Below are 27,885 nucleotides of genomic sequence, written 5' to 3'. Positions count from 1 at the left end.
TCCATCAAGTTCCTATGAACCTACCAAGTCCCTAACGGAGGAATCCACTCTGAGGCTACAGGCTACATTTCTGGTCCTATCTGTGAGGCTGAGGGTCAGATCCTGGAACATGGTGGTTTCGCTGATGCCGTGTGGTAAGCAGACAGCCTTCAGCCAATACTGCCCTGAACTCTTATGGACTACAAACCTAAAAGACAGTCCATGGAAAAAACACTTTCTTAGATCAATGAGTGGTTTTAAATCACCAAAGTTCTCAATGGTGGTCATGCAGGGAACAAACCTGTCCTTAATTTTACCATCCTAACTATTTCACAGGCTCTCATCATATTACTTTTCCCTCTCTGCTTGTTTCTGTCCAGCCTGAAAAATTCTTTTTGTCTTGGCTTTCTGTTCCTTGGTTGACTCCACAAAGTAGAACACATCACAACTTCCTACAGGGAAAAGAAAATATTTCCTTTTGTTCCTTCCTAGTGATCCTCAGTATTTTCTCAGCCTTGTGACAGAACAGCACATGGGATCTTTGTCTTCAGACAGCAGGCTCCAAGGCCACTTAGACTCCATTCCTGGCTTCCATGTGATGACTCAGAGGTCATATAGTTGTAATTATAGTTGGTATAATATAAATATAGTTGTCTTAGTTGCTATTACAAAATACCACTGACTGAGTGCTTTATAAACAACAGAAATTTATTGCTTATAGTTCTGGAAGCTAGGAAGACTGAGGTCAAAGCACCAACATGGTCACATTCTGGTGAAGGCCCTCTTCCTGGTTCAGAGCTGGTACCTTCTTGTTTGTGACTCCACATGGTGGAAGGCGCTAGGGATCTCTCTGAAGCCTCTTTTAAAAGGTACTAATCACATTTATGAAGGAGGGTTTCCACCCTTATGATTTAAGAACCTCCCAAAGGCTCCATCTACTAATACTATCACATCTGGCAATAGAATTTCCACATATGAACATTGGAGGGAATACAAATATTCTGACCAAAGCAGTTATAAATATAACTGTAAATATAATTGAGTTTTTTTCACCATTGAAACACATTGCCTTGTATTTGTCCACATTAAAGTCTTAGAAGATGTACTTAACTCTTAAAGGAAGATGGTTTGAAGTAAAACCTTAGAAAGGTGAACTACTCAGATTATTAAAGATACTAGCAAGAAAAAGAAGCTAATGATTTAAGTGCAAGCGAGCCTTGTTGCTTCTAGTACATGGTTCCTAAAGGCTACCAGGAGCTGTTTGGGGTAGAGGCCTGAAGAATATTTAAAATGCAAATATTCCAGAGGTAATTTTCCTCTCAGTTTCCCTTTTCTCTATGTTTGAGTCTTAGGGTGTGTATGTAAGAGACAATTAGGATTGTTTGGTTCCTAGAAAAGAGATCACATGTAAATTTTCACAATATTTCTCATATTTCTAGAATAGTAACTAATCAATAAGGCAAGTGCCTGAGATGAATAATCAGATAATCTGGGTGTTGAGAAACCAAATTATCCCTCTTAATGATTGTACCCAAGCAGTTGAATGTTTGGAGAAAAACCACACACTGGGACAACTGGTTTAACTTTAGACTCATGATCATAAACTTCAAATGGGTTCCCAATGCTGTCAAGGCAGTCCTACTAGGAAAGCTGGAAGTTTGCTTTTCCTCTCCCCTGCATTTGCATCATCTTCACCTTAGTTACCCTGATTATTACAGTGGAAGCATCCTGTACCTATACAAGGTCAATCCTCCCAGTTTCCATATATCCTTCCATGGAGTCTACTCCTATGTAGGTCAAATAAGCCTTCTCTCTACTGTATTCCTCCCAATGGCACAAAAGCATGCTCTACAACCCTACCACCTTTTAAACCATCTCTCTTGATCCCACAGTCTTCTAGTTATCCCTACATTTCTTTGCTCCCTTCAGAGAAAAACTCTCACATTGTCTACATGTGCAGTCTCTATTTCAGCACTTTCCCCATTCACTCTTCAACCCACTGTAGTCGTGTCCAGAGTTCTGATTTACCAACACGAATCAAGCCAAGGCCACCAGTGACACTGTTCAGTGATCTCCAAGGTGACCGACCAATCCAAAGCACATCTGTAGCCCAAGTATACCTCTCAGCAGCACTAGACACAAGGGACCATCCCCTCCTACCTGAAACCTTCTCTGCCCTTAAATTTCACAACTCAACACTGGATTTCCTTCTGCCTTCCCGGCTGCTCCATCTCCAGTCTCCATTTACCCTCTCTCTAAATGCCAGAGTGCCTAGTATCTGACATGGGAACTTCTCTTCTCTCTTTCCCTTAAGTCAGATTAAACCACCTGTATGGTTTAATCAGCACATTCAGTTTAAAAACTCCTACTTGCCAATGTCTAAATATCTGGAGATTTTACATTTAAAAATCCAGATTTCTGATTACCTTAAAAAAAAAAAGCCATAGAAAAAATGGAGCAGAAACTGTCCCCTTCATGCTAGTCTCGTTTGTTATCCACATCTACGGGAGCTGAGACTACAATCTGGAATCGAATCCCCCGAAGTACCAAAGTCTCTCCTCGCAGAGCCACGAGAATATCTTCTTCAGTCAACTTTATCGCCGGTTGTGTCGAGTCCGCAGGTGCACCCCTGTGAGCGGGAGGGGCGACCGCTCCCAGAGCAGCTGAAGGACTCCGCCCACAGAGAATTCATCAGCCCTCAGGGCAAAAACAAGAAACGCACATTTTGAAATACAGAATTACACTGCACCAAATACAGAAGTCCCTTCGGAAGAAGACGAGTGCTATGCCGTGTCAAAGCACCAAGTCTGGTCTTTGGCAGGCATCTCCGAGCTGAGGTGGCCTGGGGACAGGAAGAAGCCCTTTTCCAGGGCAAAGGGATCCCCCAAAGCTGCTGGTGAAAAACAGCTCTTCTCGCTGTCGCTCGCGGACTCTGAACTGTTTAAGATGAGAATTCGCGAGGACCGGACAGGCCTCACACTTTGGCGGGATGCGGTGCGGCGCTCAAAGAGTGGGGCGGGCAAGGCCAGGGTGGAGACTGGGGCGGGGACTGCCCCAAGAACCGCCTCTGCCCCACCGTCTGGCCCCACACGAGCTTCCTTCAAACACCCTCCACCCCCTTTACGGGTTCAGGGTCGAAGACGGCAGCAAAGGAACCAGGTTTAGAGGTCCTGGAATCCCGGACCGCCTACAGGCGCCAACGTCCGCCCAAGAAACCCCACCCAGCGGGAGACCGGACGTCGCGGCTCCCGTTGAGCCCACGCGCGACCGGGCGGGAGCGCGGGAGAGCGCGTGCGGCGTGACGTGACTCGCAGCGCGTTCCGTTACGCCATCGCGCCCGCTTTTGAAAGTTGGCGCCCGGGGCCGCCTCCCATGCTGCCCTGCGCCAACCCCTCCCCTCACCTTTCCTCCCCCGCCCTCCACTCGTCGCCCGGCCGGCCCCCCCACTCGTCCCTTCCCTTATCAGCACCCGCGGCCCCGGCAGCGCCGACGCAGGCGCACTGCACCGCACCGCCGCCATTTTGTGTCCGAGCCTGTGGAGCGATTAAACCGTGCGCGGAGCTGCTTCTTTGGCGGCAGCGGCGGCGCGGTGGCCGGTGCGGGTGCGCGGAGCTGGCCGGGGACACCAGGTGGCCGGAGCGGTGGAGCGGCGGCGGAGCGGGCGCTGCGGGGGGTGTGGCGCGGAGGTAAGGGGGCCCCGGGTGGAGGAGGTTTCGCGGGCCGCCTCTAGGTGTCACGATGGGGCCGCTCCGGTCGGCGCTGGCTGCAGCCCGGCGCCAGCGCCGCCGCCGGGGGGTGTTTGTCTCCCTCTACCGTCCCTGCTGCGGCGCGGCCGCCGCCATTGCCCGTCGCCGCCACGGCCCGGCCGGCCCCCCCTAACACACACCCGCCCGCTAGGCCTTCCTCCTGGCGACGCACTGGGCCTTCGGCGGCGACGGCGACAGAGGCCCGCGCGCTAGCGACTCCATTTTCCTTTGTCTCTGCCCTCCACACCGGTTCTTGGCCGGACCGATCGCCCGGCCGCGGCCCGCCCTCTGCCCTCCGCCCCACCCGAGGCGGGTGGCCTCAGCCGAGAAGCGATCTCCGCGTCTCGGCTTCCGCGCCCGCTGTCCTCAAGGGTCCCCACTCACTGCCGCCGCGCGCATAGCCGGGTCTCCCTGCAGTATGGGTGTCGGGCCCGGGCCAACGCCTCTCGGGCTGCCCATCCTCCAGCCCGCCGGGTCCCCAGCACCTACTCGGTCGCCCTGTGAGGCTGCTCGGCGGTCGCTCCCAGTGTGCACGTCGTCGCCGCTGGTCTCCGTCTCCACCGAGTGGCGCAGGCGGCGCTGCTGCGAGCAGAGGGACCCCAGAGCTGCCGAGAGCTCCCTCTGCAAGGCTGGCTGAGCTGCTCGCGCCTCGACGCCGCCTGAGCGGGCGGGGGGATGCGCGCTCGCCGCCCCCGCCGGGCCCCGCTGCGCCCCTAAACTAGTGCCCGAGCTCTTTGTCGGACCCTACCGGTGCGGCCCTCCACGGTGAGCGGAAAAGACACTAGTTACAGACCAAGTAGTTTTTCTGGAGTCAGGATCGGATTCCTCTTACAGTGAGGGATAGCTTGACTGTGCGCTAAGAGATCTCAAAGGGATCAAAACTTAGTTTCACACTGATCTCAAGTGACGTGACAAATTCCTGAATTCGGGATTATAGGCTGGCCAAGTTAGGCAGGCGACCCTTGAGTTTCCCCCGTGCTTTAATATGTCCTAACCCTAACTTAGTGCATTACTTAGTACCTGATGCTCTAGGGGTAGGCGAAGGCAGTTCTCCGGGATTCGGCAACCCGATCTAAAGCTCCAGTAGGGCAGAATGAATTTATTCTTGACTCCACTGGTAATTTGCCCATACGCTGAAATCTGAGGGTTGATGTTGTAATTGAATCTTGGGTCACTAGCAGCAGTTGGTTTATAAATATCTATGCCTAACGTAACTACTATTTACTAGCACACTTCCTACAGCCCTGAGTTCAGAATTAAGTAAACATTCGCATACTTAATCTTTTTGCTCTTTCCGCAAATACCTTAATATAGCATGGTGGTGCAGTTGATGTGTAACAACTCTGATTGCTTTGGAGAGAAGAAAGTCCTGAATAACTTTTTTTTTGGGGGGGGGTTACATTAAGTTTATGAAGAAATTAAAACAGTCTGGTGCTAAGTGAATTTGTTGGTCCACGATGTGTAATCTAAATCTGTAACCTAAATCTATGGAGGCAATCTGCCTCCATAGGAGAGTCTTTCACCATCTCTTTCTGAACCCTACAAAATGTTCCTTCTCCCCCGCCTCCACCGTAAAACTGCACTAAGTGACTAAATGCAATAGTGTTGATGGAGTGTCAGGTTTGGGAATAATTGTCTGATATATTAGTCTGTTTGTGTGGGGGTTTTTTCCCATTCTTGTGATTTTCAGCATTATTTTCCTTTTGAAATTGTGGATATTTTACTTACTAAGTAAGATCCACACAGGTTAAAAATTAAAATCCAGAAAGTCTGTAATCGAGCCAGGAATAAAGCTTGTTTTTCCAGGTTAGCATTGTGCTCCATGGACCATATTTTGCTTCTTGATTCATTTGTGCCATGTGCAGCCACAAACTTCTTAGTCTTATACATCACTTATGCTGTCTTAATGGTACAGACCTTACCTATAGGGTTGCAGTCCTTTGAGATTTCCCGTATGTCAAGATTCATACTTTGTTTTTATTGGAAAAGTAAATGTACAGAGAATAAAGTGATGATATAAGGTTAACCAAGGGAACTTATTACTTAAATCAGTATTATGAGGAAGATTACAATGTAACTTTTTCCACATAGGCAAATACTGCCTATTTAAGAGTTGTAAAAGTTATTTTAAGAATTTGTTGAACCAACATAAAATTTAGGAGCTATAAAAGTTATCCTAAATAAAAGCTATGCATTTAAATTCTAAGGTATTTAGGATTTTGTTTTAAAGAGCACACAAAAATGAGGGCACCCACCTAAGACTTCTGGGTAGCTTGGGAGTTTCTTCAGAGTGGCAGAGGCCACCTGTGGCTGACAAATGCCCTGAGGAGGAGTCTTGTGAGGAGTCTTGTGGCAGAGCCTTGCACCGTGGTGCTTGCTGACAGAGATTCACCTCTGGAGACTTTTTTCTTCAGGGATACTGCTGGCATTAAATTCACTCCACATCATCTACTTTATAGGCTCCATTTCATTTTTTTAAACCAGAAACCTAGTTGACCATCTATCTACCTTATCTACCTATTTTGGTTCATATGACATCAGGCTCCTTTGCCAAAAATTAGATCCCAGAATTGTCACAACTTAGTATTTCAGAAAGAGTATACAGGTTTAGAAAGAATAATAGTGGCAAATAATGTATAACTATGAAGACCATGGTTCATAATTGTATATATAGAGATTTGGCATACCATATTTTTTAAACATCTCTAAACTTTTTGTAGTCATTATCTTCAGATCTTTTTTGGCAGTATCTCTGTGCATTTTCTCGGTGGTTAGTATTTGGGTGCAAAGATGTGGCATTACATATAGACTACTGACATATACCTCAAGAATAGTCTTTTTCCACACTTGATCCTCATTTTTAGCTGCTATTAGAATTTTCAAGGGCATAAATTCTCATTCCCTTTGAGGCATGCTAGTGACTCCAGTACAAAAGTGTTTCTTGAACTATTGGGTTGGCCAAAAGTTGATTTAGTGTTCTCCATACAATGGCTGTACTAGTGGTTAGTTGTCTTTAACTTCATTTGAGTTTTGTTAGATTGTCATTTGACAGCTGTCCTATCAGCATGCATTAAAAAACAGTTTTAACAAATTGAACTGTTGTGCCACCATAAGATTTGTGCAGTATATGGAGAAGCTGTTGGCAGCTGATCGGATGTGTCAAAAGTGGTTTGTGAAGTTCTTGGTACTTATTGACATTTTGGCCAAATAATTTTTACTTTGTGGCTGTCTCATGCATTGGAAGATGTTTGGCAGCACCCCTGGCCTCTGCCCACTAGAAGCCAATAATAAGAGATAGGTGACATACTCAGAATTTATTTGTGAAAATGAAAAAATGTGCCTTTTATTTTATGGAAAAAACTAAGAGGACTTTTTGGCCAACCCAATAAATACACTAGTCCTGTGTTTTAAATTCCCTCTTAACAGAGAAGACTTTTCTTCAGCTTCATCTAAGAAAGTATTCTATCAGCTTAGTTTTGTGGGCTTTAGTTAATTATTAGTTGGAGTCCCTCTTAATTGTACCTCTTAGGTTAAATTCTTTGAAAACTCTTCATTTAAATTTAGCTCTTTCATTTCACTTGGGAGTTACTCCCCCCCACCCCCCTACAGGTAAGTTCCACTCTCCCATTGCCTGAATCTTGACAGTTAATTTATGTGTAATTTAGAGAGAAAATATTTATTTTTACTTTTAAAAAGGGTATTTCATTATTTGACTTAAAAAATATTTCAGTGCTGTGCTTCTAGAATTTTCAGTGGTCAGTGAATCCCCCCCACATAGTTATCTTATTAAATTGAAAAATAGTCTTTACTCGTGGTACAACTAACTTAATCAGTAAAACTGGTATTAGTAAAGATAAGGAAATAGAATGTTAGAGGACTATTACTATATCTATAAGAATTAATTTATTGGTAGTTGGATAAATACATGAGGTTTGTCCAGAAAGTATCCAGCCACACACTGTGAAAATAGAGGCATTTATTGAAGAAAACACAAGAAACATTGTATTGTACATAGGACAGTCATGACTCAGTTCCCTTTAAAGTAGGCACCTTGGGACCTCACACAGTTCCCCATCACCATCAGCAGCCCCATCGTATTTTCCTGAGTCTTATCCACAGTCTGAAAATGTTTCCCTTTCAAGGATGTTTTTAGTTTTGAGAAAAGCCAGAAGTCTCAGGGTGTGAAATGTGCACTGTAGGGGGGCTGAGTCACCTAGGTGATTTGATAGGTCACCGAAAAACTGCAGGAGATGCAGTACATGAGACATGGTGCATGTGTGGGTGTGGTGGTGATAAAGCTGCCAATCACCAGTTGCCCATGGCTGCGGCCTTCTGAATCATCCCAGTAGTTTCAAGTTAATGCAAAATTTGATACAGCTTTGTTGTTTGCTCTGTCATTTTGAATGAGGCAGCCACACAGGACACATGCTCACTCAGTGGTGACTACCACCCCCACTGGTACAGTGAAGTCCTCATTGTTTGCATGCACAATCCAGTTCACTCTCTTTGGTTGCCAGGCTGCATTGATGCTGTACAAACTGTTCTCATTATATTAACAATGATTGGACCATTAACAATGGTCTGGACAAACTTTGTACATGTGCCATTATTTGGTTGCAGTGTCTCAGTGGAGTGCTGTTCTGATAATCATAAATCTTTAGTCTTTTATATATTTAGCAAATATATTTAAAAAATGTTTTATTACTGGCTTGATAGATATTTAATGGAATGGCCCAATTAGTAAGATGACATTTTTTTCCCCAGTTTTGTCAGTCTTCATTTTCCTCTGTTTGTCTTTCATGCTGTATGTGCATTTGTGTGTATTTAATGCTCATAAAGTGATTTGTGCTTTTTTTTTTAGAATGGTCGCAGACCTGGGGCGGAAGAACAGGATGCGTTAGTGGACAGATTGCTGACCGAGGGCTTGAGATCTGGGTTCTGTGTTTCCTTTTCAAACTGACTTTGCAGCCACGGAGAGGTAAATATTGTTTTCATTTCTTGGTCTTAAAAATAGTAATAAAACCTTCCTAAAGTTGGAGGATTCATTGGACCATTCTTGGCATAGGAGATGGAAGAAGGTGGGTGGTTGAGGGCATATAGGCTTTGTGATCAGAGAGTGCTCAGTTTGAAACTCTGCACTACCATATACCAGCTTTATGACACTGAGCAAGTTATTTAACCTTTCTATTTCTCATTCGTTAGAGGGTAACATCAATTTCAGAGGTTATTCTCAATTGAGAATGTGGATAAAGCGTTTTCATTTTGAATGTGGGTAAAGCATTTCTATCATTTTGAACCTGTACATAGAAAAACTTCAGGAAATGGCGGGTGCTATGCTGTAGAAACCTTTGGAATTTATATTTTGACTCTTAGCAAATGATCTCAAAAGTTCTTTGTGGCAACTTGTAATTTTAAAGAGGACAAACAGATGGAATCCTGTTCTTGGGGCATCTGGTATCCTGGATTAAAATGAAAATTGTTGTAATTAAGTTAACCTAGCTAATGATCCAGGTTTGGAGAATGTTAGTTATAGTCATTATCAATATTTTTTCTTTTAACATTTGAAAGTATCACTTAAAACTTTAGCCTACAATTTCTGCTATAAAATACAGTGGATATCACAGGGAACTTGAAATAGGCTTCTCATACATGTCAGGGTCTACTAGGCTTGGGATTTCACAAACAGCAAAGTAGGATTCTAAGTGTGAAAATTATATCTTCTCAAGCTACCAGAAAGCACTTCTTTCTTATCCCCCAGAAAATGTGAAAATTGTTTAATTGCACCTGTGTATTGGCTAAAAGGATTATAGAGGTAGGAATTACAAATGCTGAGATTAAGATAAACATAAATCATCTAAGTGACTACTAAGATTTTTCTTACAAGCTATGCCTGAAGCAAATACGTGGAGAAAGGGAACAGGAGTGAAAACTCTACTATTCTCAAATCTCTATTTTCTAAGTGGGCATGTTGTTACTTCCATAGATGGGAAGGACATGGTCTTTGTGCTGCTTTTCTGTCATTTCAGAAATAACTTGTGCTCTACAGGTTCTTTTAGAAGTGTTATTAAAGTGTTTAGAAGTGTTAATACGTACACACAGAGTACATACTAATAAACTGCTGCAAGAGAAACAATACTGATTTCAAGAGCTGTTGAGAAAACTAAACTTAAGAGTTTGAGAAATTGAAACATATTGGTCACTTTTAAGTGTTGTGGCTAGTTTAATCCCTGTTTCTCAAATTGGGATATGAATACCCTTAGGGTACAAAGTGATATGATTCCGGGGTACTTGAAGCCACAAGATAAGCATGACCCATCTTCTTGGAGCTTCAGTTGTGCTCATTGAGGGGCAGTGAGTTAAATAATTTAACTGGTAAGTAATTTTAAAATTTTTACATTGAAACAAATATGTATATTTCTAGGAACAGAATGTGCACTCTTACTGTGTCTGATTGTCTAAGATGACACAACAAAACGAAATGGGGCCTGCGTGCCTATAGTGGGAAGTGTTCATTGTATAGGTACTGCGGGGGAGGCATTTGAGGAGCAACACTTCAGAGCTGTGAGCAGCTGTACCACCCAGCAGCTTATTTTGTTCCCTGTAGTGTCCTACTGTGGGATATTTCTATGTTAAATCGTGTTAAATGGTACTTGTTTGCTTGCATGCATATCCCTGCACATGTGTGACGTACACAAGAGCTAAGTGCAGTTGGGGTGCAGTTCTGGATAGCTGAGCCAAGTCAGAAATACTGTAAAAAGGGAAGAGGAAGCAATGAACAAAATCAGGTCTAAGACTATAAAGTAAATTCTATAAAACAATTTTGAAAACATACCATGTTAACTCAAGCATAATTAAGAATTCATACTGATTTTTGCCCTCCCCAACCCCCTTTTTAAGTAGTCAGTCATAATAAAATGGCTAAATTCTAAGCTGTGGACCTTGAAACTCCTAAGATTATTCAAAAGCATCTGTTTTTAACTGTGTGTTTTACAGTTATTAAGTGGTGTTACTAATGTATTCCTCTTAATGTAAGTGGCACTTAAAAATTACATGTTGTACATTGATAATGTTTGCTCTTTGAATAGAGGTTTCATATTTGAACCTAATAGGTTCTGTATATATTGAAGTTTATTAATGCAGATTATTTAGAGAAATGCAGTGTTTGTTGAACACTTGTAACGTGCTCGTTCCATTCTGTAAACACTTACCTTTCTGCGTTGTGCTAGGCACAGCATTAGGTACTGGGGATTCAAAGATGAATAAGAGCCCTGACCACTGTGATTCCATTGGGCATTGTCCCACAGGTTGCAGGTTTGATTCCCAGTCAGGGCACGTGCCTAGGTTGCAGGTTTGGTCCCTGGCCAGGCACATACAAGAGGTAACCAGTGGTGTTTCTCTCTCACATTGATGTCTTTCTCCCTCTCTCCCCCTCCCTCTCTTTGTGTCTCTTTTTTTAAAGATTCTTTTCCCGAGGGTGGAAATTAGACTATGGGACAAGAGATCTGTAAATAAATGTGACTGATGTTCTGATAAAAGTGTTTAGGGATCAGGGAGGAATGGTCAGTTACAGGAGTCGGTGAAAGATGTTGGAAAAGGCTTTCTGGAGGAGAAACCCTCATCTTAGGTGTTTCAGGAAATATAAAAGAAATATTAATTTATATTTTAATCCTTTTAGGCCACCATATCAGAGCTGTGCAGCTAAACAACTGTATGGCCTTGGGTGACATCCTTGTGCCCTTCCTCATTTGTAAAATGACAGATCTACCTTATTACAGGCTTATGGCGGTTAATGAAGTGTTGTTAGGAGGTAATATGTGCAGTTGTCCCTTGAACGGTGCAATTTTGAACTGTGTAGGTCCATTTATACACAGACTTTTTTTTTTCAATAAGTACAGTTGACCCTTCATATCTATATTCTACCAACCACAGATTGTAAACAGTATTTTCATGTTCCCACCTGTAGACCAAAAATACTGTTTTTGATCTACACATGGGAAGGGCTGACTATAGAGTCAAAGGTTACACTTGTATTTTCTCCTGTGTTAGAATCAGTCCCCTAACCGCCATGCAGTTCAAGGATCAACTGTGTATTCGTAACTATAATGTGATATATAGAGGTAAAGCATTGATCTTTAAACTTTAACAGTAACTGGTCATTGTATATGGCGCCGGGGGGGGGGGCTCCCAGAAATTTGAATTATCTTCTAGAGGGCAGGTCCCTTGTAGTTAGTACAGGTTTCCCCCACTAGATGAGTATTCTAGGAACCCATCTGTATCAGCTGGTGTTCTAAGTGGCTGCTTCAGTGAATTTTTTTTCCCCAAGACTGAAAGCTTTTGCCCTTTTTATGATGGGTGGGAGTGCACCTGCCCACACTGCACTGAGTATTCAGCAGTTTCTGACCAAAAATGGCATGACGCCCTGCCCTACCTGTCTATTCATCCAATTTCGCCCCAGCAGCCTTTTTTTGGTTTCCCCATATGAAAAAAGTCCTCAAAGAGAAACATTTTGTCCATGTGGAAGAGGTGAAACAAAAACTGGCAGAAGCACTAAAAGACATCAAAATCAATGAGTTCAAAACCTGATTTGAGCAGTGAAAAAAAAGTCTCACTAGGTATATTGCATCAACTAGAGTAGTTTCTAGGTGAATGAAGTTTAAACATGTAAGAATAAATACACGATTTTTTATAAATAAATTCTGGGTTTTTGGGGGGTCCCCCTCATATGTTACATTGAACCAAACAGGAGTGACCACCAGACAATACAGAAATTAAATGAATTAAATTGGGGTTTTACAAATGAGGGAGTTAATTACATATTTTTTCCATTACCATTTAGTCCCCTTATACCCTCTACCCCCCAGCAATCACCATACTGTTGTTCATATCCATGAGTCCGTTTAGATTCTTTTTAAGATTTTATTTATTTATTTTTAGAGAGGGAAAGAAACATCGATGTGAGCTAGAGGCACATTGATTGGTTTGTCTCTCCCACGCCCCCAACTCAGGCATGTGCCCCAACTGGGAATTGAACCAGTGACCCTTCAGTTTGCGGGCTGGCACTCAAGCCACTGAGCCACGCCAGCCTGGGCTGTGTTGTGTACTTTTTAAAGGGAAACAGGGATCCAATACAATAGGAAGGAGTACTGAAGCTTTCTGACACTCCATATGACCTTCAAGGTGCTAGGAAGGTACTTCCTTATTGCTGGATGTTAATCTGTTCCTTTGAGGACAGCAGTCTCTTGTAGTTGGCCTTAACTTTTTGCCTCTAATGCTTCATTTCTCTTCCTGTTTCCCATCATTTGAATTATTTCTAACATAAGAGTAAATTGACTGAGAGACAAATTAGTTGTAAATTTGAGGGCATAGATTTTGGAATGTCTGTTTTATATATTCAGAATCCTTTTTGATCTTGTTTTTGACTGTTCTCAGTAGTTGGTATTTGCAGATTTAGTGACTTCTAGATTAAGTGTGTATATAAACTAATGGCTAAGTAGGTTATCCCATCAAGTATGTAGTTAGCACTAAGCATGTGTTACACAGAAATTCCTTTCTTTGAGAGATAAATGATACAACAGCTTTCCTAACAAGGAAGGAGGAAATAGAGTCCTAAAATGTTCTGGATGGGTGAGGGCTTTTGAAGAAAAGAATAGACAGATATTGATGCTCTTTGTGCAGTGGGGAGGGAAAGGTGGTTATACAAACAGTGATTGTATCTTGACTTTGAAAAGACTTTCTAGTTTAAAACATTCTAATGGAGAGAGGAAGAACCAGTCTGGTAGATTGTAACATATTTGTGGCATTTTCGCCCAGTACAGACATTCCTTTTTACATCTCTTGGACTTCAGATGTAAATGCCACTCAGTAGAGTGGTGTGCGTTAACCATCTTCATCTAAATAGGGTTCAGAGCCCTGGCTGGTGTAGCTCAGTGGAATAGAGCATGGGCCTGTGAAGCAAAGGGTCTCTGGTTCGATTTCCAGTCAGGGTACATGCCTGGGTTGCAGGCCAATTCCCCAGTAGGGGACACATGAGAGGCAACCACACATTGATGTTTCTCTACCTTTCCTTCTCCTTCCCATCCCCTCTCTCTAAAAATAAATAAATAAAATTTTAAATAAATAAACAGGTTTCAGAGACTTCTGCTTGGTTCTGGGTTACAGACAAAGAGAGTGCAAAGCTAAAGAACCATCTTTTGCTTTACTCTGTGTACAGCATTACTATATTATATATGTAGCTGTTGAAATTTCCTATCTGATTTTCTCAGCTGGAAAGTGGTGGTACTTGTTCCTACCCTACCTATAAGGATAATGTAATTGATAACCCCCCAAAAAGTGTAGGATGTTAAAATCAGGAGAAATTTTAAGTTGTCTTGCAATCCCCTCATTTTACAGATGAGAAAGCTAAGAAGCAAAGTGGTTTACTGGAGATATTGGATGTAGGGTTTTGTTGTTGTTCCTCAGACTGGCTCTGAATAGTCTCTGGGTTTCATAGAATATCTTGTGTTTAGTTAGTTCTGTGGCTAATTATTTGATACACATACAGTTTTTTACATCTTTTGACAGGGAAATGTACATCAGTGTATATCTTTAGAAAAACAATGTGGAGATTGTATGTTACTGCTTTCAAGTATACTTAACACCTGTTTGCTGGTACACATCAGGTTTTCCTTATGTATTTTTCAGAAGTTTATTTAATACCATCACTAACTTTAAAGTTTATCCATGTGTGCAATGCGTTACTAGGCTCTGGCTGTTGCTAATATTAAAGCTTGGTATTTAATACTAAGGCTGTCATTATATTGTGTTTATTCAGAACTTTTCAGAATCCTTCAGTAATTTCTCTGGGATAAGAACAGACGATCCTTGGGGGGGGGCTGGTTTTGGTTAGCACCCCTATTTTTAGTATAGACCAGTTAGACTGCTGAAATTTCCAAATTATTTCAGCCCACTACTTTTTTATTTGTTTAGATAAACTCCGGTATAGCAAAACTCTGTCATAGCATAGTTACTATGACATATCATAGAGCAGGTACAAACTATTTTGCATTCACAGAGGTATGGTATAGCACTATTCTATAACAATAGAATACTCTTAATTTGTTTTTAGTATTTCTTTTATTTCTATTTTATTTGTATATTGTAACTTTCTACTCCTAGTTAACATTTTTTGTTGTAAGTATATGTTGAGATTATAAAGTAACAGTGACTTGGTTTCCTCTTGGGAATATTTTTTTTTTCTGATCTCTTATCATAGTCTTTGCTTCTTCTCTCCTTGTTGTGTTTTTTAGGTATTTATAAATACATAACCCCCACCCTCCGCCCAATTTCTTGGTTAAGCTGTTGCCTATATTTCCTTTTTTCCTATGTTTGTTTCCATTTTTGTAAGGAGCAACCAAGTTGACAGATTGTTTTCATAGTTTGATCTTCATTCAGAGGCATTGTATTGCCATTTATTATTACTCTTAATATTCTTTTTGTACACATGTGCATTGTTGAATTTAAGCTATTAGCTTTTGATTTAACATTGACCTTATAGGGGACCTCATTTACCAAATAAAATAGTCTTGGTTCTACCAAGTAGCCTTCATGAGTGAGTACCATGTTATAGAGACACTAGAGCAGTAGCCACGTGGACACTAATACACATTACAAACCATGAGTTCATGAGGTTATTTCATGTGCCATTTCTCTTTCTTCCTTTTACCTCATATGAGCTTATCTTGTATAATCTAGAGAGATCTTTTGTTATTGATGGTACCCGTAATAGAGGCTAAACCTTAGAATGTCTTTCTTGAATTACACTTTCTGTTATTGCTTATATGGGAATCATATTAGTTTTGAGGTAGGCTTTGTAGATTTTTTAAAAATCTAAGTAAATAATCAAAAACAATTCTTTGTATTAAAAAATGAACCAAACATTTTCATAATGGAAAACTGTATGTTTGAGTAGCTTGGGTCTTTGTAGACCTGTATGTTTAGGGTAATAACTATTATACTTCATGTCAGTCACTTTCAAGCCCTAGTCAGCAGAGATTCTATATCAGAATCACTTGAGGACCTTTGAAAGAAGGTCTCTTCCACCCCAGAGGTACTGAATCAGAATCTCTGGTATCTATGTATTTTAAAGTTCATTAGATGATTCTGGTATCAACCAGGTTTAGAAACCACTGCTCAGGTAGGATGTGCACCAAAATCCATAGATGTGCCCTGGCTGGTGTGACTCAGTAGATTTGAGTGCTGGCTTGTGACCCAAAAGTTTGCTGGTTCGATTCCCAGTCAGGGTGTGTGCCTGGGTTGCAGGTCGTATCCCCAGTTGGGGGAGTACGAGAGGCAGCTGATCCATTGTCTCTCTTATACATTGATGTTTCTCTCCCTCTCTTTATCCCTTCCCTCTTTCTAGAAACAAGTAAATAAAATACTTTTTAAAAATCCCTAGATGTGCCTGTTAAATGTCCTATAAATTCTTTGTGTGTTATGTACTCTGGTTTTTTTGGGGTTTTTTTTTTTTTAAGATTTTACTTACTTATCTTTAGAGGGGAAGGGAAGGAGAGAAAGGGAAATATCACTGTATGGTTGCCTCTCATGCATCCCCCGCAGGGAACTGGCCTGCAACCCAGGCATGTGCCCTGCCTGGGAATCAAACTGCAATCTTTTTGGTTCGCAGGTCCGAGCTCAATCCACTGAGCTATATCAGCCAGGGCTGTACTCTGTTTTATAATATATTTATTCAAGGTGATAGATTTGCCACAGGTTCCCACCCTTTTCTTCTATTTCCCGTGATGAAAAACTGGAACTGCTCCAAAGACTGTAACTCTGAGCTGTTTTCAGGAATATGAGCCTGGAGCAAGGCAAGTAAAAATTTGGTGGTCACACTTGGGAGAGCAAAAAGAAGTGAGGCATTAGGTTGCTGTGTGCCAGCAAAGTGTTAATACAGGCTGTAGAAAGCAGAGAGGGAGAACATGTGCTTGGGAGGCAGCCTCCAGTTGCTACTGTGGCGCTAGCATGTTGACTCCTAGATAAATTTTGTCTTCTGTTTCATGTATAAATGTTCAGTAAGTGAAAGACACAGGCTACCCTTAATGAGAGGCTAGAACATGTCCTCTGTAACCAGGCTACAATAATAAATTTCCATTTGGTTATGTTGAATATTTTTGCACAAAATTTGTCTAATTATATATTTAAGTTTCTCCCATATACTATTTCTCTGCTAGAATGCTCCTCTCTTACTGTAGCTTGCCAGACAGGGTGCATCTCACCCTTGAAAATCAGCTTTAGCGATTCCTCTCCTTAAAATTCTCCTTCACCTACTTAAGCCACCCTTTGTGCCAGGACGGTGGGGAGCATGTTAGCCCCTGTTGTAGCAGTTATCACACTGTGTAGCTCCTGTTTATTTTATTTGTCTCCCTGCCAGATGAGGAGCTTCCTGAGAACTGAGCCCTGTGCGGTTAGGACTCCCCCCCCCCCAATTAATTAAAAGGAAATTCATTTCTGTGTACCTAGCATCAGGCACTTTTGGTAAAAGAATTATTGGTTTAGCATTTTTTATTCATTGTAGCGAAAGAACTCACTCCTTCCATGGTAGTTTCACTGTTACCATTACAGATATTTTGTTAGTATTTTCTAGATTCAAAGCTCCTTAAATATATTTTTTCATATATTCAGCTGTTAAATTAATTGTTTTGTTTTGACTACCATTTTTTTAAAGATTTACTTATTTTTAAATCTAGGTGGGGGGAGACAGAGAGGAAGAGAAACATTGGTGTGTGAGAGAAACATCTATCTGTTGCCTCTTGCATGCCCCCAGCTGGGGACCTGGCCTGCAACCCAGGCACATGCCCTGCCTGGGAATCAAACCAGTGACCTTTTGGCTCGCGGGCTAGCTCTCAGTCCACTGAGCCATTCCAGCCAGGGCTTGACTACCTTTTAATATTAACAAATAGGGAGAGGGATTGTTAACAAGACTGGGATGCTCTTAAGTTTTCTCAGCTTAGAAGATATTTTATTTCCTTTTTAATAATTTTCAATAAATGAGCCTCCCAACTGTTTAATGTTAATGACAGAACAGGTAAGACAGGTGTACCTGTGACTGAGTAGGTAAGTGCCACTTCAGATAAAGGCTGTTTCCGTTTCCCATCACCCCGAAGTGAATGGTCATTAATATTTTTCTGCTTCTCAGACTGAGTCATCCTCTCTACCCAGCTCCTCCCCATTCTTTATTGTAGTCTGCAACTTTCCTGATACTTATTCAAGGCTATTAATGCTCGTGATACTTTGCTTTGACATATTTTAAGCTCTCAAATAAGATGATGGTGTATATATTTTCAGGAATAGCAGAGTAAAATGGTTACTTTATTTGACTTTTTAAACCTAATTTTTGTTCCAGAAAGATGAATAATTTTTATTCTTTTTGACTAGTGCCTGCATCTAATAAAAGTCACTTAGCTTTTCCTTTTATTCTTAGAGGAGAAACTGATTATCTTTAATTTTTTTCCCCTCTTGTCATATGGCACTTAACATTTCCTACAGTCTATAATGAACTAAATTATTCGGTCTTTTGGGTAAAAACATTCTTTTAATTAAAAAATCTCAAAAAGATAAAGCTATAAGGTATCTCCTTTTGTCTCTTCCTTCTAATGATGTTTGATGGTTTATCTGGAGTAATATGAACCAGGCAAATTGCTAGATGACCTTCATGTTAGACCATTTCAGAATGGCTTTGGGTTATGGGAGCTTATGGGGAATTAAGGGTACTGTTTCTTGCCAGGAATGTAGACAGTCTTCTGATATGCTCCAGAAATAGGTTAGGGTTTTTACTAGTATGTTAAACAAAAGGCTTTTTTGTTTCGTGGTGGTTTTATTTATAAAATAGACTCCTGGAAATTGTTCTTCTCTACTGTCTCATTTCTTGATATATATGTATTATTCTTCGTACATGTATACTTTATAATAACCAATCTCCCCAAATGACTAACCTCTACAGTAGTGAGTATTAAAGGTTGTTTTCCTTTGGGAAATAACCTGGCACATTTGCTATATAGCCACATAATGTGATAAATTACTAAGTCTAAACGTCTTCCAAAATTAGTGTATTCACAGTTAACTTTTACATGACAAGATTTATTTATTTATTCATTTATTTTTGAATGTATCATTTTTTAACTTTTTAAATATATTTTATTGATCATGCCATTACAGTTTTCCTATTTCCCCCTCCACCCTGCACACCCCCTCCCCCACCATTCCCCCTTTAGTTTATGTCCATGTGTTATAAGTTCTTTAGATTCTATATTTCCCCTACTATTCTTGCCCTCCCCCCTACTTTCTACCTACCGTCTATGCTACTTATTCTCTGTACCTTCTCCCCCCGTCTCTTCCTCCTACTCCCCTGTTGCTAACCCTCTATGTGATCTTCATTTCTATGGTTCTGCTCCTGATCTAGCAGTCCTCTTAGTTTGTTTTTGTTTTAGGTGTGGTTCTTAATAACTGCGAGTTTGCTGTCATTTCACTGTTCATTTTTTTATCTTCTTTTTCTTAGGTAAGTCCCTTTAACATTTCATATAATAAGGGCTTGGTGATGATGAACTCCTTGAATTTGACCTTATCTGAGAAGCACTTTATCTGCCCTTCCATTCTAAATGAAAGCTTTGCTGGATAGATAATCTTGGAAGTAGGTCTTTGGATTTCATGACTTGGAATACTTCTTTCTAAACCCTTCTTGCCTATAATGTCTCTTTTGAGAAATCCGCTGACAGTCTGATGGAAACTCCTTTGTAGGTGACTGTCCCCTTATCTCTTGCTGCTTCTAGGATTCTCTCCGTCATTTTAATCTTGGCTAATGTAATTATGATGTGCCTTGGTGTGTTCCTCCTTGGATTGAAGTTCTTTGGGACTCTCTGAGCTTCCTGGATTTCCTGGAAGTCTATTTCCTTTGCCAGATTGGGGAAGTTCTCCTTTATTATTTGTTCAAATAAGGTTTCCACTCATGGCTGTTCCTCTTCTCCCTCTGGTACCCCTAAAATCCAGATGTTGGAGCGTTTAAAGATGTTCTGGAGGTTCCTTAGCCTCTCCTCATTTTTTTTTTGAATTCTTGTTTCTTCATCCTTTTCTGTTTGGTCATTTTTTTCTTCCTCCTTGTTCACTCCCTTGATTTGAGTCCCAGTTTCTTTTCCATCACTATCGGTTTCCTGTGCATTTCCCTTCATTTCAATTAGTTTAGCCTTCATTTGTTCCTCTAATTTGTGACTAAAATCAACCAGTTCTGTGAGCATCCTGATCACCAGTGTTTTGAACTGTGCATCTGATAGATTGGCTATTTCTTGGTCGCTTAGAGTTATTGGCTCTGGGGCTTTGAGTTCTTCTTGAGCCATAATGCTTTGATTTGTTCATGCCTGTTACATATAAGGAGTGGAGCCCTAGGTGTTCACCACAGTGGGGCAACTCTGTCGCTGGTTTGTGACGCTGTATGTGGGGGCGGGGTCAAAGAGGGGCAATGGCGGTCGCCTCTGCTGCTTCCTGCCGCTGGGATCTGCGTGGTCTCTCTCACTGCTTGCTCCTTCGCCTGGTTTATGTGCGCGCGAATGTGTGACCACAGCCTGCCGCTGCCTTGTGCCCTCACTGGGTCTGCCCGTGGCAACCCCACGCCTGGGATCTGCCACCTGCTGCCCACGCGCTTGGGTTGGTGTGGCTGAGTTTTCCTGCGCGACCCCACTTCACCAGCCGCTGGCTCCACCCCTCTTACAGGTCTGGCTGAAGGGTTCATTGTTGTCAGACTTCTGTATAGTTCAATTTTCTGTGTTTTGGTTGTGTTTTTGTTACTAAAACTTTGTTGTCTATAAGCTTGGTTGTTCAAGGAGGCACAGTGCTTCCACCTACACCTCCATCTTGGCCGGAAGTTCCAGCAGGATTTTAAAAAATGTAACCTATAATTGTGTTAGGACTTTAGGACTTTGTTTGTTTGTTTGTTTAATAAATAAGTAAACATATCAATAAAGAAAGTAAACTTGTAATGGAAAAATACAGTTAAAGATTAAATTTCAAAAAAATTAATGGGGGAAAAAGTACCTGAGTATAGTCCTTCAGCAGCTAATGGACAGAGAATTTTCTAAATAAATATTTACTATTGAAAGAAAGAACAAGAGAAAGAAGGGAAAGGAAAGGAAGAAAAAAGAAAAGAAAGAATAAACTCATATAGTTAAGTTTCTACTTAGCACACAGTGTTTTTCCATGTTCTTCCTGCTCTGGTCATGTGCAGGAACCATTTGTGCGTGTTTCATATGACAGTGGCACCAACTTTGAGTGTCTGCTGCTCACCTCACACTATTTTATATTCATTGCTGCAGAAGTAAAAGGCATAGTGCCTGCCCTTACTGTTAAGCTAAAAGTTTTATTTGGGGAAAAGACACAGACATAGAGCAATTGACTAACAATGGAAACAAAACAAAGGAAGTCAGTCTGCACTGGTCAAGGTTGAAGAGACTTTGAGGGCAGTGATTTTCAACCTTTTTCATTTCATGACACAAACTATTAAAATTCTGCACACCAAAAAATAAATTTAAGTATAATTTTGATTCATTCACCCCAGATAGCTACTGTTTTGTTAGCTCTTGGTATTTTATTTGACAATCTAATGGAAAAGAGGTCAATGCTTCTGGCTAAATAAATAGGTCAGGTGTTGGCATGCCTTAAAAATGCTTGTGGCACGACAGTTGGAAATTTCTGATTTAGGGAATGACTTGATCTGAGAGGGTGGGGGAAAAGGTAGTAGGCATTTGTGTGGAAGATACCCCCCAAAGGTGGGTGGTGGACAGGATAGGAACAGTTTGGACAGAGGTCTAGGAGCAGAGACAAGGAGTTTGGAGTTGATTCAGTAAGTCTCAACCATAACATATTTTTTGCACGTTTCAGGAAGATTTAGTCTGGCAGCAATATGGTGGATAGACTAGTAAGGGAGACCAGCCTGGGAAGCTCTTCTGTTGGTTTTTGTTTTTTGTTTGGTTTTTGGCTCTAATTTTCCTTTTTTCCCCTGGGCTTGTTTAGTTACCAGGTTCTGTTAGCTGGTTGTTGCCTTCTACTTACAGAAATTCATTAGTTTATCAGAAAAGTCATTTTCATGGGGAAAATTTACCTAAGATTTGTGATTAGAATTCTAGGAAACAAATGTCATACATTTGTTCAGCTAACATGTACTCACTGCCTTCACTGTATTTTGTTTGTTTGTTCTTTGTGTTTTAAATATGGAACAAGAATTTTTTTATATTATTACATTAAAATGATATTTAATGTCTGCATAGTATTCCTTTTGTGGATGTGTTATCATTTACCAGGTTTAACTATTCCCCCATAGTTTTACTTTTAGGTTATCGTTATTCGCTTTGATTAATATTGTCCTTATAGTCTTGTTGTTCATCTATGGTTATTTCTGAGTGTAAGATCTGAAGTGCAATTAATAGATCACAGTTTGAATATTTAAAAAATTTTGATTCACATCACCAGTTACCTTGCTGATTTCACTGCACTATGACCAACATTGGGGATTATCCTTTAAAAGAGCCTTAGCAGTTTAATAGAGGTAAAATGCTGTCTCGTTATTTTAATTTGTATTCTTTTTAGTATTAAGGAGATACAGTTTTGTTAATTCATCTGCCATTTGTATTTCTTTGAGTCGTCTATTTGTTTCTTTTGCCCAATGTTCTCTTTTATTGTTCATCTTTGTCTTATAAAATTTTAAATTACTTATGTAATAAGATTTTTAATCTTTTGTCGTGTATGCTACAAATACTTTGTTGTTGACTGTTTTTCTTGATTTTATTCAATGTGTTTTATAAGTTTTTTTGTTTGGGGGGGTTTGTTTGTTTTTGTTTTTACTTTAAGGTGGTCAAAATTTCAATAATTTCCCCTGGTTTCTCCTGTTTTCTGTGCACCTAAGCACAAAGTTTTTTTTTGTTTGTTTAATTTTGAGATCAGAAGTCTATTCACCTATATCTTTTTAGGGTGTTTTTTTCTATTTGGTTTGATTTGGTTGTTAATGTTTCTTTATCTCATATGACAGTAGAGTACATTCTTGATGGATTAAAGATAAAACAGTATTTTCCAGTTTTTATGGCATCTTTTATGATATAATCTTCTTTTCCCCACTAATTTAAGATGACAACTTTTTATAATTCTAAGGGGTTGTTTCTGAGTTTTACCTTCTGTTTAAATTGTCTGTAATACTGATAGCGCTACATTATTAATTCTTGTGGTTTTATGATATGTTAACATTTGGAAAGAAAAGGTTGCCTTTGTTTTTCAGAAATTTTATTGTTACCCTCAATATCTTGTTTATTTCAAGCAGACTTTGAAAATTGCTTTCTATAAAAAATAAAAACTAACATCTTTACAATGTTTGGCCTTTCTGGTCGTGGATCTGGATAGTAGTGTCCCTGTTTACTGAGGCTTTTATGCCTCCTAGAAGAATTTTGTAATCTTTTAGCTATGTCTGCACATTTTGAGTTGAGATTATTTTTATTTTGATATTTTGTTAAGAATGACATAATGCTATATCTCATTTTATTGAGTATATGTATACTTAATACAGTTTCATTTGTAGCCCATTTTATTTGAAAAGGAATCTGAAAAAATGATAGAAAATATAAATAATAAATGATATATAAAGTTATTACCATGTAGTTTGAAAAGAAAATAATTGACCAATGTGTGGTCAACTAAAAGAAATAGTCACATGTTATATATAGTTATATAGCTTTCACAATGAAAGGGGAAATTCTTTAATGAAAAGCTTTTTTGAGTATGTGATTCCATACGAAATTTCCCCCACATACTTTAATGTAAGCCAAGGGCATAATGCCAAAACAAAACTTGGTGAAAGCAGTTCCGTAGGGGATAAGATTGTGTGACCCAAGAATACCCAGTTTTCTGATGGTCTGGCATTTAATTCTGGGATAGAGACTAGACTAGAATTCTCATTTCCACAGAGAAGTCAAGTCAAATAAAGGGCAGAAAAATTTTTGGATTTACCAGTTAAAGCCATTGCTGACTTCAGAGCAATTCAATAGAGTATTAAGAAATAGAGACCAGACTGGTGAACCGAAGTGTGGAAGAGATATAAAGGAGTGACAGCTACTGTGGGGTTGAGCATGGAGGGAATACAAAGGTGGCAGAAGCTAAACTGTCAGATGGAGTTAAGGGGAGATTTGATGTGGGGGAGATTTGATGTGGGGGAGGTTTGAGCAACATAGAGCTGACAAAGAGGCTGAAGCAAGAGGGAGAGGGCTGTTCTAGCAGGCTCCCCAAGTATGCAGGCCTGGTGAGTGGCATAGGGACAGGGGCAGACCTCAGGGCCTTTTGTGCTTGGGCCTAGACCTCTGCATCCTCCAGTGAAGTATTCAGGTGCCCATTTTCATCTCTTCCAGCCCCTTCACCCCAGGTGCCAGGATCACCCTGCCTCCATCTGAGGGAACTTCCTCCTGCTTACCTTCCACCTAGAAATTGATTTGAATTATTTTTTTAATGTTTCTGAGCTTTACTTTTTCACCAGGGTGATAAAGAAAGAATACAGGAAGTATCTGGTCTTCAGAGTCCCATTTTTATGTGTGATATTGTAGCCCAGAGAACTAACTGCTTTGCCAGGCTCTTTTTTGGTTGGAACAGAGCCTTGATGTACTCAGGGAGGAGTTCTCAGAGTCAAGGGAAGAGACCTAGGAAAGGCAGGAGCCAAAGGAGTCAAGAGGCTGATGTAGGGGGAGTATCAGTTTCATACTGTCAAATACCAGAGAAACTGAGACTGAGGATGAGGGGAAGGCCTTTGGATTGACTGGTATGGTTCTTGGAGAGTGGTGCTTGGGAACCAAGCAGAAGGACCACCGAGGACTAAAGAGGATTGGAGTCCTTTTTACTATTTAGTAAGGACAGGTTCTTAAAATAGAGCGGAGCCATATATGAGTATGCAAATTACATTTATAATGTAATATCTATGTAAAAAACACATAACCATAACAGGAAAAAAACAAAATACTAGGTGATTTGTCTCTAGGTGTAGAATCTTTCATGTGCTTCATTTTTCAGATTTCTATAAATAAGCTAACATACTTTGATAATCTGAGAAAATGTTGTGTCCCAGTATTAAATATAAACCCCCTTTTAATGGTGTAGATCCACAAAAAGATTTTGCAGAACCTAGAAAGTATGGCTAACTCCAACAAGGAGGGAGAGTGGCAGACTCTACAAAAAAGTCTCCTGTGCACACAGCCTTCTCTCCCCTCCCCTCCCCCTTCAGTGAGCAGAGTTGAGTCCTTAAAGGAAGGGAGAGGAGATGGTTGAGAACTGCTGACCGGTGGGGGTGGGGTGACAACAGCTAGGAGAGCCCAGTCCCCAGGGAGTGGGTCAAGTCAGACCTGGTCTAGCCAGCCTATTAGGTTAAATTATTGATTCAGAGGAGAGACTCCCTTCTGGAGGAATTTAGGTAAAGTGATCCACTGCTTGAGGGGATTCACTGAGATTCCTAAACAGTGTATGCCAGAGGCTAGTGGCTTGCTACTTTGTGCTGAGTTTTCTGTCAAAATAGGAGCTACTGCTTTAAGACCGACCCTGAGTAGATGCCGATGTTCATGGACCTAATACTCATGTCAGCTGGACTCCCTGGCAGCACAATTGGTTTCAATTTGTATTCCTTTGTACCAATTCTTTTTTTACCTGATTTATAATTCTCTGACCTCTTTTCAGTTGGATTTGGTTATTTAAAAGCAATTTCTAACATTTTAAGTTCTCAAGATGGATTTTTCTGTGTTCTTCAAATTATTGTATGCTACAAAACCCCACAGAGCTCAGAGATTAAGTGTTTTTCCTCCACCAGTTTTATTACAGAAGATATCTAAATAGCCTGGGATTGTGTACTGATTTTCTGGCAGAGCCGGCATTAGCATTTACAGCTTGTGAAGTTTTGTTCTTTAGTCCTTTGTTATTTTTCTCAAGAGTGTGGTCAAGGTGAATGGGGCTTGTTCTCTGTTCCCTAAATCCAGCATTCGGAGTTACCACCTTTTTTGGGGTCCTAATTTTGAGACTTTCGTGGTCCGGGGAAAAAATTTTTTTTAGTGTGTGAAGAGTAATGGTATAAAATAGTACTGCTTAAACTTGAATAAATGAAACTACTTGGTGATTTATTAAATTGCAAATTCTGTCTCTATGGGTCAAGGGTAGGGCCTAAAGTTTTGTGTTTCTCACAAATTTTAGGGCCACGCCCTGGCCAGTTGTGGCTTAGTTGGTTGGAGCATTGTCAGGTACACTGAAAGGTCCTGGATTACATTCCCCATCGAGGCACATACTGAGCTTTTGAGTTTGGTGCCTGTGAGAGGCAACCAATAGATGTTTCTCTCCTCCTCTCCCTCAGTTCCCTCTTTCTAAAATCAGTGAGCGCCTTGGCTGGTTTGGCTCAGTAGATTGAGTGCTGGCCTGCAAACCAAGAGTCTGCTGGTTCGATTCCTAGTCAGGGTACATGCCTGGGTTGTGGGTCAGGTCCCCAGTGAGTGGTATGTGAGAGGCAACCAGATCTCTCATACATTGATGTTCCTCTCCCTTTCTTTCTCCCTGTCTTACCCGCTCTCTAAAAGTAAATAAATAAGATAATTCTTTAAAAATCTTAAATAAAATCAATGAGCATGTCCTTGGGTAAGGGCTTAAAAAAACAGCACAAGTTCCAAGGTTATGCCAGTGCCGCTGGCTCTCAGACCATACCGAGTAACACAGGTGTAAAGTGCTGTCCAGTACAGTGTAGCCCTTAGCCACACGTGGCTGTGGGGAGCCTGCAGTGTGACTGATTCGAACTGAGGTGTACTGTAAGTGGACAGTATAGACCAGATTTCAAAGGTTTATTATGAAAATATACATAAAATATCTTGGCAATTTTTTACATTGGTTACATTTTTTTAAATCCTCACCTCAGGATGTGTTTATTGATTTTTAGAGAGAGTGGGAAGGAGAGAGACAGACACACAGACACCAATGTAAAAGAGAAACATCAACCAATTGCCTCTGTATGTACCATGACTAGGAATTGAACTCGCAACCTAATGGTATACGGGACAACGTTCCAACCAGCTAGGGTGTATGTTGGTTACATCTTGAAGTGATCACATTTGGGATATACTAGATTAAATAAAATAGATTACTAAAATTAATTTTGTTTCTTTTTACTTTTCCCAATACAATTACTAGAAAAGTACACATGTGAAAGCTTATAGAGTATTCCTAACCCAAGAATAATCTATCTGAATAATGTTGATTATATAAAAAATTATAGTTAGGATCATGCTTAAAGTAGTCTTTTATGATCAGAAATATAAATGAGATCTTGGAATAAGGATACTAGCACATTGATGTTCAAACATTTTTTATTGATAGGCCAATTATAAAGCACTCTACAAATGTCCTTTGATGTTCACCTTCTGCAGTAACATTTTGTTATACTCATACCCACTTTTAATGGAATAGATACATGGACAGATAGTAAGAGGTCTTTGCATTGAGCATTGTAGTATTTTTCTTCATTGTTGAGAACAGGGGATTAATGAAAGTAGGTAATGGCAGCACAGATCAGACTGACAGCCAGCAACCCATGAAGTTTTCCATCAGCCTTGGTTTTGTTCTATGCAGATAATGGGGTTCGTTGAATCTATTTAAAAAATGTACATTGCTTCAAGCCTTTCCTTTGCCCTCAAAGAGATTTCATGAGCTAGCTGGGGAAATGGGATAATTTTGAGAAAAAATTAAGTACAAATTAGTGTGGCTATTGTATCATCAGACACATTCAGAGAAAAGTAATGGCTAATGAGCAACAAGTCATAAATCTGAACAGGTTATCTGGAGTTAGATAATGAGGGGCCTTGAAAGCCATACATCTCTCCCTATTGCCAATAAAGGGATACACTTTGTTGTAGAAATCAAGCACTGTCTTTTTGAACAGAGTAAATCTTAACTTTCCCTCCCCAGGAAGCACTGTGGTTCCCAATGCCACCTATATCATATGGTCTTTGTACTTTGTCAAGCAAGACCATTCAGAGGATGGCTACAACCCACACGTCTTTCTCCTGTCTCTTTCTGTTCTTTCCTCAGTCCCATGCTTTAAGCCAGCTGTTACTCTTTCTTATAACCAATTCCCTCATATATTTAT

General features: G+C 40.6%; 1 protein-coding gene across 2 annotated transcripts in view; it reads left to right on the top strand.

Moving 5' to 3' along the window:
* The first annotated feature begins 3,455 nt into the window (after positions 1 to 3,455).
* Positions 3,456 to 27,885, top strand: part of CTCF (CCCTC-binding factor) — a 45,047-nt gene continuing 20,617 nt past the window's right edge. Inside the window, exons 1-3 of one of the 2 annotated variants that reach the window (XM_037162682.2) lie at positions 3,456 to 3,665; positions 8,587 to 8,703; positions 9,986 to 10,097. The gene's annotated coding sequence lies outside the window, so the exon portion shown is untranslated. The remainder of the gene's footprint in view (positions 3,666 to 8,586; positions 8,704 to 9,985; positions 10,098 to 27,885) is intronic. The other variant, XM_037162681.2, reaches the window with a different exon arrangement.

Source organism: Artibeus jamaicensis, unplaced genomic scaffold (genome assembly GCF_021234435.1).
Source record: "Artibeus jamaicensis isolate MK-2021 breed Jamaican fruit bat unplaced genomic scaffold, CSHL_Jam_final contig_464, whole genome shotgun sequence".
Lineage (NCBI taxonomy): Eukaryota > Metazoa > Chordata > Mammalia > Chiroptera > Phyllostomidae > Artibeus > Artibeus jamaicensis.
Note: the sequence above shows the minus strand (reverse complement) of the source record. Positions and strands in the feature narration are given on the sequence as shown.